Consider the following 16,753-nt stretch of genomic DNA (forward strand, 5'->3'; position numbering starts at 1 on the left):
TATCTGAAACAGAAAGAAACGCAAAAAGACCCTTTGGAGCCCTAAAATTATATTGGTTTTGTGTGTGTGTGTGTGTGTGTGTGTGGGATGAATTCAAATTCTTCAAAATAGGGCCCAATGACAAGCTTTTGTGAATCTTCGGTTTCATGGCCGGGTTCATATGACTAGCTGAACTGCCCGTGTACTCTACAAGAATATCTTTCGAACCTCATTTTCTACGGCAATATAACTTCGAGTTGAAGACTATCTTAGCTAAGACCCCACCGTAACACTTCATTGCCTAATCCGAACGCATCCTGACACAACTTTCCAGGTTCATACTTCAAATTACGTGTCTATTTGTTTGCGGCGACCGTCTCTGTAGTCTAGTGGTCTGAGTTCCTGGCTACAGACTAGAGGTCCCTGGTTCGATTCCTGGCGTTACCAGATTTACTGAGAAGTAGTGGGTCTGAACGGGGCCAACTCAGCCTCGTGAGCATAATTGAGGAGCTACTTGAATGGAAAAATAGCGTCTCCGTTCTAGAAAATCGAAATTAACGGCTGTGGGGATCCGCTGCGCTGACCACACGACACCCTCTATCAGCTACAGTTGGTACTAAGTTCGTCGACAAGCGGCAGTCGTTCGGTCGGTATAGTTCGCTTGCAAACTAAGACCACGGAGTTTAGTTTTTTATTTGTTTGCGGCTTATTTAATGACACTTCATATTTCCAAGATTATGCAGCGTTGAACGAAAGAATGACTAGCGATGAATGAATATCTTGATGAATGAATTCGAAAGGGATAGGCCGTAGTGTAATTTAGTGTATTCCTCTATTTGACTTTAGCGACGAGAGACGAAGTTGGGACAGCCGAAACCTGAACCCGTAATCGACCGGCCACGAAGCAGGAGCACTGTCTGTGGGAATAGCGATATCACTGAGCACGCCCCTTTACTGCTTCTCTATGTGAGCATACACAAAGTTGTACGCCTCCCCCCCCTTCACCCCTCCTCTGTCATCATAATTCCAATTGATAGTATTAACCGTTAAATTACGTGTCTGTCATTAAACTGACAATAAATGAATTTATCATTCTCATAAGAAAGCGTTCTGTATTAAGTGACGTATTTTAACGATTCGTTCGACTTCTTGATCCATGTTATATTATTAATCGAAATGTTAGTCTGTTATTATGAGTAACAGGAAGGGTTATGTGACAAGCTTACTGCGCCCACTTCTCATCATATTCTTCAGCGTGTAATGTGATGCTGTCGGGAATTGTGAATTAATAATTATGCAGTTAGTGAACCACACCTGTGTATAATTCTATGTAGTTATGATTGCGCCTGCGTTAAAATTGTCAGATTTTTACTTCGAATCAAAGCTTTGCACTGCCGCCATGTTTGTGACTGTTAACATGGAAATAAGAGTTCATGCATAATATGTTGGTATGTTTACGAAATATCTTCGTCTGAAACTTCAAATTCTTGCATCCTATGACTGAAATCAAACAGAAAAGTAAACATTTCGGCGCGAACCATGTCGTTGATTTGCATTCTACAAAAGGATTAACAAAAATGTAGTATTTTATAAATATATGTTGTTACATAACATTTCAGCACCCAACGTTAAATGGCCCCATGTTGATGTTGTCCGATCACCGTTGGGGCGCGGTTTATGGTATGAACTGTTTCCACCAGCTGGAACACTAGGGTCGTGAGATCCAATCCCTCTCAAGGCATGGATGTCTGTGTTTATTATGTTTTTGTGTAAGATAACGGCTTTGTTGCGGGCTGATCCCCCATTCAAGGGGTCCTGCAGACACTCTAAGATTAAAAAACTGAAGTGAAACGAAGCGTTTCACGGATGCCCTGTGTTCCAAGTGGGAGCAACAGGAAGATGGCGGAAGTTACAAACTGTCAACTTGACATGGCTTTTAGCATCATGGTCTCACCAAATGCGAAGGAAAATTGTCATTTATTAGTAATTGCTGGAGGAAATACCTATGGACGGGGCAGCATGATACCGTAAACTGGTGATTTTCTCTTAAAGCAAGCAGCTAGGTACTAGGTTGAGATGAAGCCTCAAACTTATATACCGAGGATTAAACAATGTTACCGAATAAGTTAAATTGTTCCCCTTCCTCGCTGCATTTGTCTATGTACAACACATGCCTTTGAAACGTGAGATAATGTATAGGTATGAGGCGCCATAAAATAAAAATAATTTAAAGCATAAAGCAAGCTTTACTCGTGACTGGAATTACAAAAATAATTATTTAGGTTGTTCTGGTTGATAAATAATCTGCGCAGTATGGTTGTGGCACAGTCATGAAATGATATTTAAATGCCCATACTTACATGAAGAAAGCAGTCTTCTGGGATTTGGCACCGTGTATATGTGGTGTTAACCGACGTTTCGGAAGAACGTATCGCCTACATCTTCAGGGTAGAAGAAAAAATATAAGAAATCTGCAAGCGAAGAGACCGTGAGAACCGGTAAAAGCAGTGTGTTTTTACCGATTCTCACGGCCTCTTCGCTTGCGGATTTCTTATATTTTTCCTTCTACCCTGAAGATGGAGGCGATACGTTCTTCCGAAACGTCGGTTAACACCACATATACACGGTACCAAATCCTAGAAGACTGCTTTCTTCATAGTCACCGCCGTGAAAGCCTCAAATCTCCCATACTTACATGTTGGAAAGCTTGTTCTTTCGTAGCTCATTGGATAATTTATTGATGTCCATGTCGAAAATACATTTTGCATTAAAGTCACAGGCGGTAAATATGAACGTCTTTGTAACGTGTTTTAATATTAAATAACATCAATTTTGTTTTTCATTGAAGGTATTGGAAACTTCTTAGTTACGAATCCTTATTTCTGGTACTATTTCATCTCACTTTCAAATTTGTTCTTTCTCAAATTTTCTGATTGCAACCTAAGCTAATAAAATTTTTTCTTTATTAAAATTATTTTGTTAATGTGCCCACGAGTTTCTGTAGACTTCTCCTAAGTCACTCTCTTATAACGACTAACTAGAAATGATATCATGATAATAAATTGAGTTGAAAGTGACGTGAAAGGGCGCTGTCATACGCATTTTAACACAGTGTTACAGTTTGCGCCCAGACGACCGTGAGAAAGCTACGGGAACCTGCCGCTGGTTAAGATTCAACCCGGATACGCCTCAGGCCTGACATCTGATAGCCCTGCCGAAACTCGAACTCTTTACCTACTCAACAAACAAAAATTTATAGCGTTTCCTGTTCACCGGTATTCTGAGTTAGCTTTTATGGGACCGGAAGCTTCATGCCCGTATGAAATAACCCACAATGGTGGGGTCGAATCAAGTTCACATTCTTGAACACTAATTCTTAACACAAAATTTAATATTTTTCTCCCATTTAAGCATTTCGGGCTCCTAGGAGGTTTTTTCTTTATCAATTTACGAGCGAAATTAAATAAGCATTTTATTACATGTCCATCCGTTCTCATTTCCTTAATTCGATCATCATAGCAAATTTTTTATGAAGAGTACAAATTATGAAGCCGGTCACGGTAGCCGAGCGGTCTAAGGCATGTACTGTCTTCGCTCGCTTGGAAACCGGGATTCTGGATTCGAATCCCACTCAGGGCATGGATGTTTAGTTTGTGTGTGTGCGTTTTTCTGTGTTTGTATACAGGTAGAGGCCTTGCGACGAGCTGATCACCCGCCCAAGGAGTCCTACCGAATGTGTAAGATCTAGAAAAACCGAAGTGAACGGAGAAGTTCATGGAGGTAGGCCTAGGCCCACTGGGGCTGTAGTGCCAAGGAAAAAAAAAACAAATTATGAAGCGTCTCATTAAGAAATTTATCCAACTTTCTATTATATTCTGTCATCTAGGACTAAAATTGTCCCCAATACCCTATCGTCAAACATATTAAATTTATTGTTTTCTCTTATTATGAGAGAACAAATCAAATAACCTACAAGTGTTCTGAAATTCGCCACGATTGCAAAATTCTTTATCACTTTCTCCTCCTGTTAGTAGCTGTAGGCCACCGATTTCCTCAACGATAAGAGCATAATTAAAAAAGCAAGAATCATCAACATTCAGAATAACAAATCGGATAATTAATTATAGGAGCATGCGCCTTGATCCAGGTTTCGTTCAGACAAATTACGCATTTCCTCTTACAATCGAATGTGCTAGTTAATTTTAAATTGAGCTTGTATATAATTCAGGTGGTTATCAAATTGTGATTGGAAATTATGTAACAAGTCTTTGTATGTTAGACAGGTTGACTGGTGAAGGTTTTTACTCTCCCTATCCAACTGAGCTTTAATGAAATTTTGATGGAAGACACGCGACGAGAGGTGTGCAATGTAAAATAGAGGGAGACTATATCATAATTTTATAACGTTTCATAATACAAGTTGTAAGCCCCCTCCACCTCGCTACTTTTCTGTGGTTAGGTTTATGGAGTTAGTTCTCCAAATAATTGATGCTGCTAGCCAAGTTTCCAGCATGCAACATCACAGTGACATTTCGGTTCCAGTTAATTATTGACGGCCAGATGCTGCTGTTGATGTGTAGTGAATTATTTGACAGGATCGTGCAACTTGACTGACATTCTGTGCGGTGGGACGGGGTTCCTAATTTGTCTTGTGGTTTTTCTTTAATTTCCTGAGCTTTTTTTATAACTCCTCCAAACTCATGTGCAATAGCACAAACGTGTGTTAACAGCAGATGTGGATCTCCCAATTTCAAAGAACCCACAGGGTGTTTATATGTGAAGTTTCAGTTTATCGACGTTTAACTATTAAGAATAATATTGTCTTCTGGGATCTGAGGTTGTGCGCCAACGTTTCGGAGGAACCTGCTGTCTCTAACATCAGGACTTAAAAAATAAGCCTGGTTTTTACATCTCCTCCTTATATCACTAATCGTAGGACCATTTATATGGTCTAGTGGTCAAAGTTCCTGGCTACAGATCCAGAGGTTCCGGTTTCAATTCCCGGCGCTACAAGACTTTCTGAGAAGTAGTGGGTGTGGAGCGGGATCCACTCAGCCTCATGAGGATAATTGAGGAGCTATCTCAAGGAAATAGCGGCTCCGGTCTAGAAAATCGAGATTAACGGCCGTGGGGATCCGTTGCTCTGACCACGCGACACACTCTATCCGCAGAAGTTGGCACTAACTTCGCCGAAAAGCGTCGGTCACTAGGTCGGTATTGTTCGTTTGCGGACTTCAGGCCACGGAGTTTGTTTTTTGTTCCTATATCACTAATCTTACTCCTGCACGACTTAACAATCTATCGTGAAGATGAAGGCAGTTGATCAATGCAAAAATTTGTACCTATCGCCCAACTGTACGGTGTCACATCCCTCATGACATTAATATTCAAAATTTTTCGTGGTTTTCAACAGTTTTTCTGGGCTGCTTTAGCCCACTCTTCTTTATGTTACGGCCCCATTCTTCAAACACGTACATATCTAGGAGAGAAAAAGATCTTGTCATATGTCCCGACGAGACCTGACGCCAAGAATGACTGTGCTGGCAAGAGCTAGCAGCGTTTTAACTCATACATCGACACAAAAATCCGGCCATGAATTGCACTAGTAGTCAGTTGGAGCAAAGGGTAAGGGTGTGGGCCGGTAAGCATGTGAGCACAGAACATTTTTAGAGTCATTGTCAGGCAACGGCTAGTGAAGTCAAAGAAGATTTAGCGTGTAGCGTAGTGAGAAGTAGAGTGCCTGAATTAGTGCGGGCGTTATAGTTACTTGTAGTTACTATTTGTAGTTGTTCAATAAATCCAAACACCAATCCACACCCCGTCTTTAGCCTCTAACACGCGACTAAGTACGTGTAAAATACATATCTTGGGCTCGAGTACTTTGGAAGGTAAACTGGGTAATAGGATCTTTTCTTAACTAAATATTCTAACAAGCATCTCCTTATATCTTGAAGAGTTAGTGTAACGGTAAACGGTCTAGACTTGTTGGTTGTTAGGCGGTTCCTCGCTTCAATCTCGGGCGGGTTACCGTATGTCTTGTGAGACGTTTTCCGTGGATTACCTTAGTCTCTCCAGACTAAATCCTGAGTAGCACTTTGAAATAAGCCAAAAAAGGATACTTTAATCTGCTCATCACACCTAATCATATTCCCAAATCATTCAATGCTGTATAAAGTAAAACTTGCTCTAAGAGAGTCGTTAAATAACCGGGAGATTAGAAAGTACTATGTAAGAAAATGAGTGAATTCATAAAATCAAGGAAGCAAATGCAAAGAAAGAGGCTCTGTAAATATGAAATTTGCACCGAACACGTGATTATGCTGTGTTCTGGACTAGGGAATTCAGCTGCAGAAACTTCTAAACATTTGTTGAGGTTTCTTCCTGCAACCAGAATGACATTCAATTTATTAACAAGATTCCATACCATGCGACGCGACGTATAAATTACTTCTCCTACAAGTTGCGAAATCTTTCAGTTCTTGACCTTTGGCCATTCTTTAAATAACGCTAAACTTTTACTGTACTTTCCAGTGTTGTTCTCGAGACAGGATTTATTATGCAGGAAGATGATGCATTTTGATTCTACGCAATTATACGTTTCCGTTCGTGCATCGTTTTTGACGTCCATTCTGCCACATTTTGAAAGTAATTTCAGTTTATAAACCCGATTTGCTATAGGAACTAGGAAACATCATTATCAGTTAGTGACGGAGACCGTTACGTCATCATTGGAAGTCTTCTAGGTCCTCTCTTCGACATACGGTGTGTCTACGAAGTCCCTTCGAGGTTTTGAAAAATTTGTGGCGCAGAAACAAATTGAGCTAGCCACATGCGGTTTGCGGCAGATCATGGCGAAACTCTGGAAGTTTTTTACGGACCTCAGTAGACCTTGGTGTGGGCTCCCTTGGTAGCACGGAGAACGTCCAGACGATATTCGAGCTCTTGCCATGTTCTGTGGAGCATGTCCGCTGGAATAGCCGAGATCGCATTCCCGATACGCGTCTTCAGGTCAGGCTACGAAGGGAGGCCATACCGAGATCTTCTGAGGTCAGTAAAAGCTTCCAGAATTTCACTATGATTTGCCGCAAACCGCATATGACTAACTCAATTTGTTTGCGCGCCACAATTTTTCAAATCCCCGAAGGGACTTTGTTGACGCACTGTACTTCCGACATCATTCGCCGGTGGTAAGTTCTCCTTCCATAAGGCAGCCTACACAAGGTGTTACGTACCCTGATTTACTACAGGCGAAACCCAACGGTTTTTTTTAATATTATGCGTCTTTACAATCTATATCATTACAGAGTACGTGTATTAAGTAAATGTGTTGTAGGTGGTTAGCTTGCGGGGGAAACATCCAGTGATGTTTCTCCTACATGTAGTCTATTTCATTGATTGATGGTGTCTTGGGGCCATGTTCTGTTCAGTCTTCGTTAGTTAAGAAGTTATAGTTATTATTAGTCACTGCTACTACAAGAATTCGGCCTTTTGTAGTGATAATTCTCGAGCTCCAGCTTGTGTGTTTAGCATTGCAGTCTCGTCCCGCTATAAATCGGGTACCAAGTGATTGGAAGAAATCCTTGTATTCATGTGTAGATATACTGTGCCGTGGGGAACTGTATATAGCAGTGATTGTGAATTGCCAGGTAGAGGCCTTAATTTCGACGGTGGTTGCTTGAATTGTATCTGTTTGAAATTTAGGCAATTCATTGTGAGGGATAGATTTACGAATGATTATTATCGAGCCTCCATGGGCGGTGCCCTCCGGGTGGGGAGTACTGTAGGTGATGTACTGCGGTATGTTGAATGTTGTCAGTTCTGTGAAATGGGACTCAGAGATAAGTAGGACATGAATCCTGAAACCCAACTTAGGAATATAATGTGTTCTTTGGAATGGGTTTGTAAGTTAAATGTACGTAAGTTGAATTTATATTTTTTTCATAAGATACGTTATTAAGTTTGATAATGGTAATTTCGTAAATTGTTCGTAAGCGTGGAGTTTTGTGCAGGTTAAATGAATTAGTCCGTGCAATGTTTTTATCTACGAATTGTTTATTCTTTGAAAGTTTGTACGCAGAAAATCGTCTTTACTGCAAATACAACACTCTGTCGTATCTGATAATCAGATTATCATTAATTTATTTCTTTTGTGTATGATGCTGCGCTTTGCATAAAACGATAATATCTGTTCTTTTCTTGCGTTGCTGCTGCTTTCTCTTTCAACGGATATGAAGAGACTGAGATAATAATGCAAATGCAGCTGCACGAACGCAACCGAATAATGTACAGAAGAATTCTAGTAGCTTCTAAGTGTACCCAGTTTTTAAGAAGCGTCTCCATAAATCGGCGAAACAATAGAACATAAAATTTATTATCATTTGTTGTACTGTTGATACGGAATTTGTTTTGACCTTAGATGTTTCTCAAGATGAAAGAATGTTATTAATAGTAGATATAGACTAACTGCTGTTGGGAAGAGACGGATTTAAGAGGAATTAAGAAGAGAAAGGGAAACAGACTGCACGGATTAAGCCATAGTTTTCTCTTTACGACGTGGAATGCTATTCAGAATGCGACTGAATATTTTCAGCTTGATTCTGTGAATTAACTCTTGCCATGAATTTTTTTTAGTGCTCGTCCTGTATTTAATGAAAGCTATTTCGTCAAATATTGTTGAATCCAACACCAGAAAATCAAAGAATGATCGAAGGAGACCTGATTAATTCAAGGAATGGGATGTGCGGGGCATGAAGTACGCACAGGAGAGATGATAAATGCTTACAGAATTTTATTAGGAAATTATGAAAAGAGAGGGCACTTAGGAGGCCTAGACGTCATTGTAAGGACGATAGAGTAATGTAACTAATGGAAATAGTATGTGAGAATGTGGATTGGATTCAGCTGACTCAGAATAGAGTTAAAAGGTAAAGTTTTTTTGGAGTTGCTAATGAATCTTCGAATTCCATATCGGACGGAAGTTTTTTGACTAATTGAGCTACTAATTCATTGGAACATGTAGAATTATTCGCTTATGAACTTATCAAGTGATCATAATTTGAAACAATTGAAGTGACACGATAGTAAGTGGTCTTTCATTGACATAGGTTTCCTGATATATCTTAGTTATAATCTCTCATAGAAACTTGTAATTTACTCCCACAGTGTTCTGAACCGAATGAAAAATGAAAGGGAGTTAAAGAATAAATAAATTCAATGTTTACTGGAGCGTGCAAGAATTACAAAACTTTGTACACATTTTCATTAGTAGAATGCATTGCACATGCGTCTGCGCAGGTCTCTTTCTCCTTTCATATACAGAGAGCATACGTCACGTCACAAACTTATTCGTAACAATCCAAGTGCAACTGGAATAACTGCTCTTATACATCCATAATTTACAGATAAAACGGCTCTTCCTTACTTACTTACTTACTCATGGAGCTGAGCCCTTCTTGAGGAGCCGCCAATTGTGTAGCCACTCAAGAATTTCCCAGCATTTTATGGAACCCGAAGGTTCATTACTGCGTTCATAAGAGCTCTCCACTGGTCCCTATCCTGAGCCAGATCAATCAAACACATACCGTCCCATTCTATCTCTCTAAAATCCATTCTAATATTGTCCACCAACATACGCCTTGGTCTTCCCTGTGGTCACTTTTGCTCTGGCTTTCCCACCAATATCCTATACGCATTACTCGTCTCCCCCATTCGTGCTACATGCCCTGCCCACCTCATATTCCTTGACTTGATCATTCTAATTATACTTGGAGAAGAGTACAAGTTATGAAGCTCATCATTATGCAGTTTTCTCCAACCTCCCGTCACTTCATCTCTCTTCAGTCCAAATATTCTCCTCAACTCCCTGTTCTCAAACACCCTCAGTCTGCGTTCCTCCCTTAATGCCAGAGACCAAGTTTCACACCCATACAGAACCACATGCAAAAGTATAGTTTTGTATATTCTAATTTTTATGTTAGAGAAATAAAAAACCTTCAGAAATCTCGTTACAGCTCAGTATCTTTGGTGATTATTTCATTACGGATGCTAATTAGCCTACACATGCATTAGCAGCAAATATGTGCATTACAGTTTCCTATGTTTGGTGAGGAGATTCACGGATTCTCTGTTATGAAGTAAATGCCGAGCAAGGTTGAGGTTCACGTGCTTCAGCAGATGAGTTTGCCTGGCCAACAGAAAAAACTCATGATAAATGTGATAATGATGATGGCCGTAATTGTGTTCGTGCTTAATTGACCGCCACACACTGTGGGTAGTGATGAGACAGTTCCACATGCTCTGAAATTCTGGACTAGTTCAAGGCAAATGGTCCCCTTCACGCTCCGCCAAATTTGCCGCGTGGAAAAGAGGTCTCGCTGCCCATTAGATAGAAGACTCGGTGGGCTCCAACCGATTAAGAATAGTGGTGAAAGAAAAGTTACTTCTGTCGGGAATTTAACCCCGAAGTTCCAACACACAGACGGTAAATATACTAATTGCGTGGGTAACAGTGTTTCTGGAGAGGTTTGCCGCGCCGTAGCTCAAGCGGTTAGTCGCTGGCTTCCCAACGCGGCGCCCCGGGTTCGATTCCGGGTCTGATCAAGTGGGATTTGTGGTGTACAAAGTGGCACTGGGACAGGTTTTCTCCTAGTACTTCGGTTTCCCCTGCCAATCTTCATTCCACCAATTGCCCCACAATCACCCTCGCCTATCATCTGGGGCTGATACAATGGGCCAGAAGTGGCCGCAGTACAAGAGACTTAGTCCCACCCCACTAGCAAAAAAAAAAACAACAGTGTTTCAGGAGAGGTTAAGAGTTTCCAAAGTATATAAAATTTTCTCATTTTATAACATCCGAATTTTCTGAGCTGGCGCTGAAGTGTCTAAAATAAAAACAATCCGTGGCTTTAGTCCGCAAGCGAAGTACACCGACCGAGAGACCGCCGCTTGTCGGTGAAGTTAGTGCCAACTTTAGCGGATAGAGAGTGTCGCGTGGTCAGCGTAACGAATCCCCACGGTCGTTAATTTCTGTTTTCTAGACCGGAGCCACTATTTACCAAAAATCAGCTGATCGCGCGAAACTGCCAAATCACCTTCATACATTCATTCCGATGAGACTGTTGTGCTATAATTTCCTAGATGATAATTCAGAGATATTCTCTCTCTCTCTCTCTCAATTTTTAGTAAAACAGGAAGTACACTAAGGCGGTGTTCACACTGATGAACGAAGCTATACAACCTCTTTGTTTGATATTAGACATTACTCACAATAATAAAACCTGTTTTTAACCAACATGACGACAGTTGGAAAATGTACGGTTTCTCGAAGCTAACTTCTCACTCATGGAGCTGAACCATTCTTGAGAAAGTGCCAGTTGTGCAGCTACTCAAGAACTTCCCGGCTTTTATGGAACCAAAATGTTCACCGTGTTCATAAGAGCCATCCACTGGTTCCTATCTTGAGCCAGATCAATCCACTTACGTCGTTGTCTTCCTAGTGGTCTCTTTCCTTCTGGTTTTACACCAATATTATATATACATTCATCTTCTTCCGTATTCGTGCTACATGCCTTGCCCATCATTTTTTTGAATCCGTCCAGGTCCTAGGCTTCTTGCGATCTTTCGTAACAAATTTATTTTTTTACGGTGAGGAGTTGTTAGCCGCACGCCTAACCCCCAAGCTGGAGGACCGCCCTTTATCGGCTGTCCGTGACTACTTATTCAGTATATTCGCAGTTTCCCTCCATACCTGGAGGCGTTTCCTCCATCAGCAACCTGAGTACGCGCCATGCCGTGGTGACAAAGGACTCACCTAACACGGAAAGCCAACTTCTAAACATTCAAAATAATGTTAATTTACTTCAAGCTAACAATTACAACAATTAACAATTTAAGCAGCCGAAAGAAATCAAGCCCACAAACAACAAAGCACAAAGATTTGTAAACACGTGTGTTAAAATAAGCGCTGCCGGTCGGCCGACCTGATCTGGTTGCAACAGTTAAAGCTGAATATTGCGAATACTCGCCAAAAAAAATCTGATCCAATGTTTGTGACCGTAATTTTGGATTTTACATGGCCATGTTGTTATTTCGAATAGCTTGTATTCATTGCTTTAAAATTTTTTGTAATATCATTTTAAACGTAATATTTTCAGTTTTTCGTTAGAGGAATTTATTCACCGGCCATACCGGGAATTTCGGTGAGCCGCGATTTGCACATCACTGACACAGGAAATTCATTTATATTGTCACGTGTTTAATGACTAGACACGGGATTTGAATTGGTAACTGGATTTGCTGCGCTCTTAAATACACAGTTACAAGAAATTATAGCGTTATGTCAGTTTCACGCATCTCATAATTCACTATGTCGAGCACTAAGTCTTCTTAGTCTGCTGTGTCTTCACTAGTCGCAGCTTATTAAGCGCTCCCAACGTATTATATTCCTCAGTTTTCGTGTTCACGCCCCTACCGTCTACCGACTATCTCATACCTTCTCATGGCCACAACTCCTCCCCGGTGAATCCTAGCGGCGTCTGGCCACCACTGGCTACCACCTATGTATTTTTTTTTATTGCTAGTTGGGTGGGACTAAGTCCCTTGCACTGCGGCCACTTCTGGACTATTGTACCAGCCCCAGATGATAGGTGAGGGTGATTGTGGAGCAATTGGTGGAATGAAGATTGGCAGGGAAAACCTAAGTACTCGGAGAAAACCTGCCCCAGCAGCACTTTGTCCACCAGAAATCCCACTTCACCAGACCCGGGATCGAACCCGGGCCGCCGCGGTGGGAAACCAACGACTAACCACTTGAACTATGGCGCAGCCTTAATAAAGAGCTAACTTCCTTATATTTTATGTAATCAGGAGCCAAAGTCAGAGATGAATTCCCTAAATGATTGAGGATGTAGTAATGGGCTGCCTCAGTATCTTATCAAAATATAAACCTCATAATCCTCTCGATAAGGTGATCTTCTGAGGAAACTATACTCTGCTTATACAAAAAAAAAAATGACCCATACTGAATGGTTTCCAAGTCATAATGGCATGCCGCGGCCTCATAGAGTAGATGCAGGAGACAGCATCCAGATATGGACAGTAGCTGCAAATGCACTGAATGTGCAGTTACGCACAGCTGTTTTTATCTCCTCCTCCACCGTGCGGTTGGACTTGGGGTTAAAAACCTTTCCACCACACGCCACTAACACCATGCGATCTCACAAGCGGTGTTATCTGTATCAAATTAAGAATATTTTCAACAGTCTTATTTTCAGTAAACTTCATTTTGACAAGCATCAGTGACATGTCTGAGCTGTACTTTGACAACGAGTGGGTCGCTTCGTATTTCGATGATTTCCAGACATCTCAGAATCGCTACTGCTAAGCTGCCTGCTTCTATATTTCTCCTTCACAATAGCCATTGCTGAGAAGTCTACCTCGCAAATAAATTCGATTAAAAATGGCTGCAACACAGATAATGGTTCATCAGCAAGCTGAGGATACTCAGTGGTACGCTGAAGCCAAAATTCAGAAAACCTCACTTCAGAAATTCATCTTTGGAAAATTAATGCACAGTCACATGCAGGTCTCCATGTGGAGTGTCCATTATAGTTGCATATTTTAATAAACTGGGATGTATCGATAAATGTTAATATAACTCTCCAGTGTTAGATCGGTTCAGCGGTTCTCGAGTTCGTACACGCGGACCAAAAGACAGACATAGAGGCGGGAACAAAATAATGGAAACACTACAGATATATTAAAAATTTCTTCATTAATATGGTGTTGGACTAGCTTTTGTCCTTCTTGGATTGGACTCGTACAAGTTATGAACAGTCCCTGGCGGTCTGGCTAGCACTGGTGAGCACTCACACACTAACTGGCCCTTTCCTCCACATGCGCGCGCACGCACACACAAAACACCTCCTTAGGACTCCATTAGTCTACTTTCATCAAAGTCAAAGTCACATTGCGACTGACGGTCAGTCAGTCAGTAAGTCTTGGTGTCGAGCCCCATCTGGGGCTCATGACCAAATATTAATTATTACCTTTTTGACAGTTACGGTCTTATTTTTGTGGGGCGTCCTCTCTGCCGAGAGGACGGGTCCGTCTTTTCCATATGCTGCTGGCCCTTGCCAGTGCGGTCTCTGTTCCGAGTCCCTTGGGACTCGCGACCATATTTTACTGTCTCGGATTTGAGACTTCCCGTTTCGTCGCCTCCTACGACTCGCAGGGTCACGGTGTGCACTACGTACTCGTATTTATTATTTCATACTACACGGACCGCATAGAAAACACAGCGTCCAACATTTATATTGTTGGGTGTGTGTTCGTTGCCGCGGGAACGTGTTTACCGAGCTGTTGCTAGCACTCTCAGGAAGGATACGAAGACACTTAGACAACAAGGAGTTTTCATATGCCTCCTTTTATTTTTGAAAATAAGGAAAGAGGGCTAAAATGTATTTTAGAAAAATATATAATGTTTATATGGATTAGATTACGCTGAATTGGAAGTGTTTTTGTCTTTATTAATCTTGTTTTCATGTCAGTCAAGTAGCTGCAATATCTCCTCTACTGGATCTGCAGAAGGCGATGGGTGTAAGTGTGAATAATATTGATGTAAGAGGAAAAACATCTTGAAGCTTTCGTGTCTGTGCTTTGGCCAGTGAAATATGCCCTGTCGCATGCAAGATTGATGCTCTCTGCTTTATATTCTCTTTGGTAATCTCTGGGCCATTCGGACGACACCTACAAAGAGTGTGAAACGGGGTCAGCAGTGCAGCCTGCTGGGGTGGTTCATGTTAGCTCGTGCTCAGGAGAATGTTTTTATCCGAGAGAGAGGAGACTACAGGAGAATGGATGAGTTGCATAATGGGCAGCTCCATAATTTGTACTCATCAGCACACATTATTAGAATGATCAAATCAAGGAGCATGAGCCTGATGGGTCATTAGCGCTCATGGGAAAGATGAGAACTGCATACAAATGTATGTAATTGGTAAGCCTGTTGTGAAGAACCCACTTGGGAGATCTAGGCGTAGACTGGATGATAATGGTAAGATGGATGTTATGGAATTAGGGTGTTAGAATTTTGATTGGATTCAGCTTGCTCGGGATAAGGATCAGTGCGATGGGCTATTATGAATATGACACTAAAAATTTGGGGTTTAAAAGCGGGAAAATTCATGATTAAGCGAGTGACTCTCAGTTTTAAATAAACGACTCTCTTTAGTAATGTTATATAATGTTACATTTTAATCATTTTATAAAGGAGACATGATGGCATACAGTGCAATGGTTTGACGTAAATAAAACCACACCTGAAGATGGCACGTTAGTGCCGAAACATATAGTGAAGAGGAAGGTGAAATTGTGTGCACTGTAAGACGGTTGATACAAATACACATCATGGACTCTCTTTAGTTCTTACACATTATATTTGAATTATTAACCTTCTTTCCTAAAGTGGGCTTATATGACCTTCGTGCTGCCTGTGTGTCTGTTTATCCGAAACCTCCCTCTCAATATTTGAATCCATGAACCACTCTTCATGATATGTGCAGTATATCATGAAAGCTGAGCCCATCTCAAGGCGTACTTCATGAATCCCTCCCATCAGTCTGTGTGTCTGTATGTGTATCCTTATCGTTCGTCGTTGCTTGGTAACTGGTTGGTTAATTGTATCCCCCCTCTCCGTGCTAGGCAACGTCTCGGTAAACACTTTCTCGCGGCAACACTTCGTTTTCTGTGAGATCCGCGTTTTGTCAAAGGAGAGTGGGTCTGTGTATCTCCCTGTCTTTGCTAGGTGACAACTCAGTAAAGATGTTCCCGCGGAAACGAAGAATTGTTGGAGGAATAGTATTTTATGCCGCCCTTGTCGTATCGAAAGAAAGTAGGCGATTAATTCTTCCCAAGAATTTTTTTATCCGATATGGTGAATGTTTGATGACATACAATGAAAACCCTGTGGACTTTGTGCAGTGTCCTGTGCCATTGCGTCAACAAATTTGTAAGTAAAACGAATGAACATAAAATACAGTGAGGGGCAGAAAATCACAAATGGTTTGTTTGTAAAATATACGAGTCGATGTCGGAATGGAATTTGAGAATAATGCAAAGTGTGGCGGTGTTTGAAGCATCAGCAGGAGCATTGTTTTTCCCATGTAACGTCACGTCGAGAACTGAAATTTCTTGATGTAGGATCTGTAACACGCACGCTCATATGTACTGTGCTCAGCATGAGCTCGGGCAACACGATAAATTATATACGCATCTTGTACTGTGAGTCACGAGGTGCATGTGTTAGCATGCGAAGACGTGCCCCACGATAGCCTCCAACAAAAACGATTTTCGTGCCTGGGAACACGGTACCTATATAGACCCACTTACAGTATTACAGTATTACCATGTCCTCAATACCTTTCGAACCAACTGAAGGAATTTACTGAATCTTCGCGTGGGCATTATGTGAGACTTCTATATACTTAGCAACGTGCCGATTGTTCGAACTTACAGGATAGCAGTCATCATACTCATAGGCCGTAACTTGATATAGTGTTATGACATTTGTATAGCAATACAAATTTGAAAAATATACAGAGTTTGTTAAGATATTCCCTTTGTAGAATTAACTCAGTAACATGGTGTCTCGATGGTCATAACAAATGAACCATTGAATCTACAAATGATTTAAAGTTAAGAGCGATATTATTATAACCAACTACATGTAATAACTCACCTCTTGCTTACAGATTGCAATGCCATTATGCAAATGTCT

Source organism: Cryptotermes secundus, unplaced genomic scaffold (genome assembly GCF_002891405.2).
Source record: "Cryptotermes secundus unplaced genomic scaffold, Csec_1.0 scaffold132, whole genome shotgun sequence".
In the NCBI taxonomy this organism is placed as follows: domain Eukaryota; kingdom Metazoa; phylum Arthropoda; class Insecta; order Blattodea; family Kalotermitidae; genus Cryptotermes; species Cryptotermes secundus.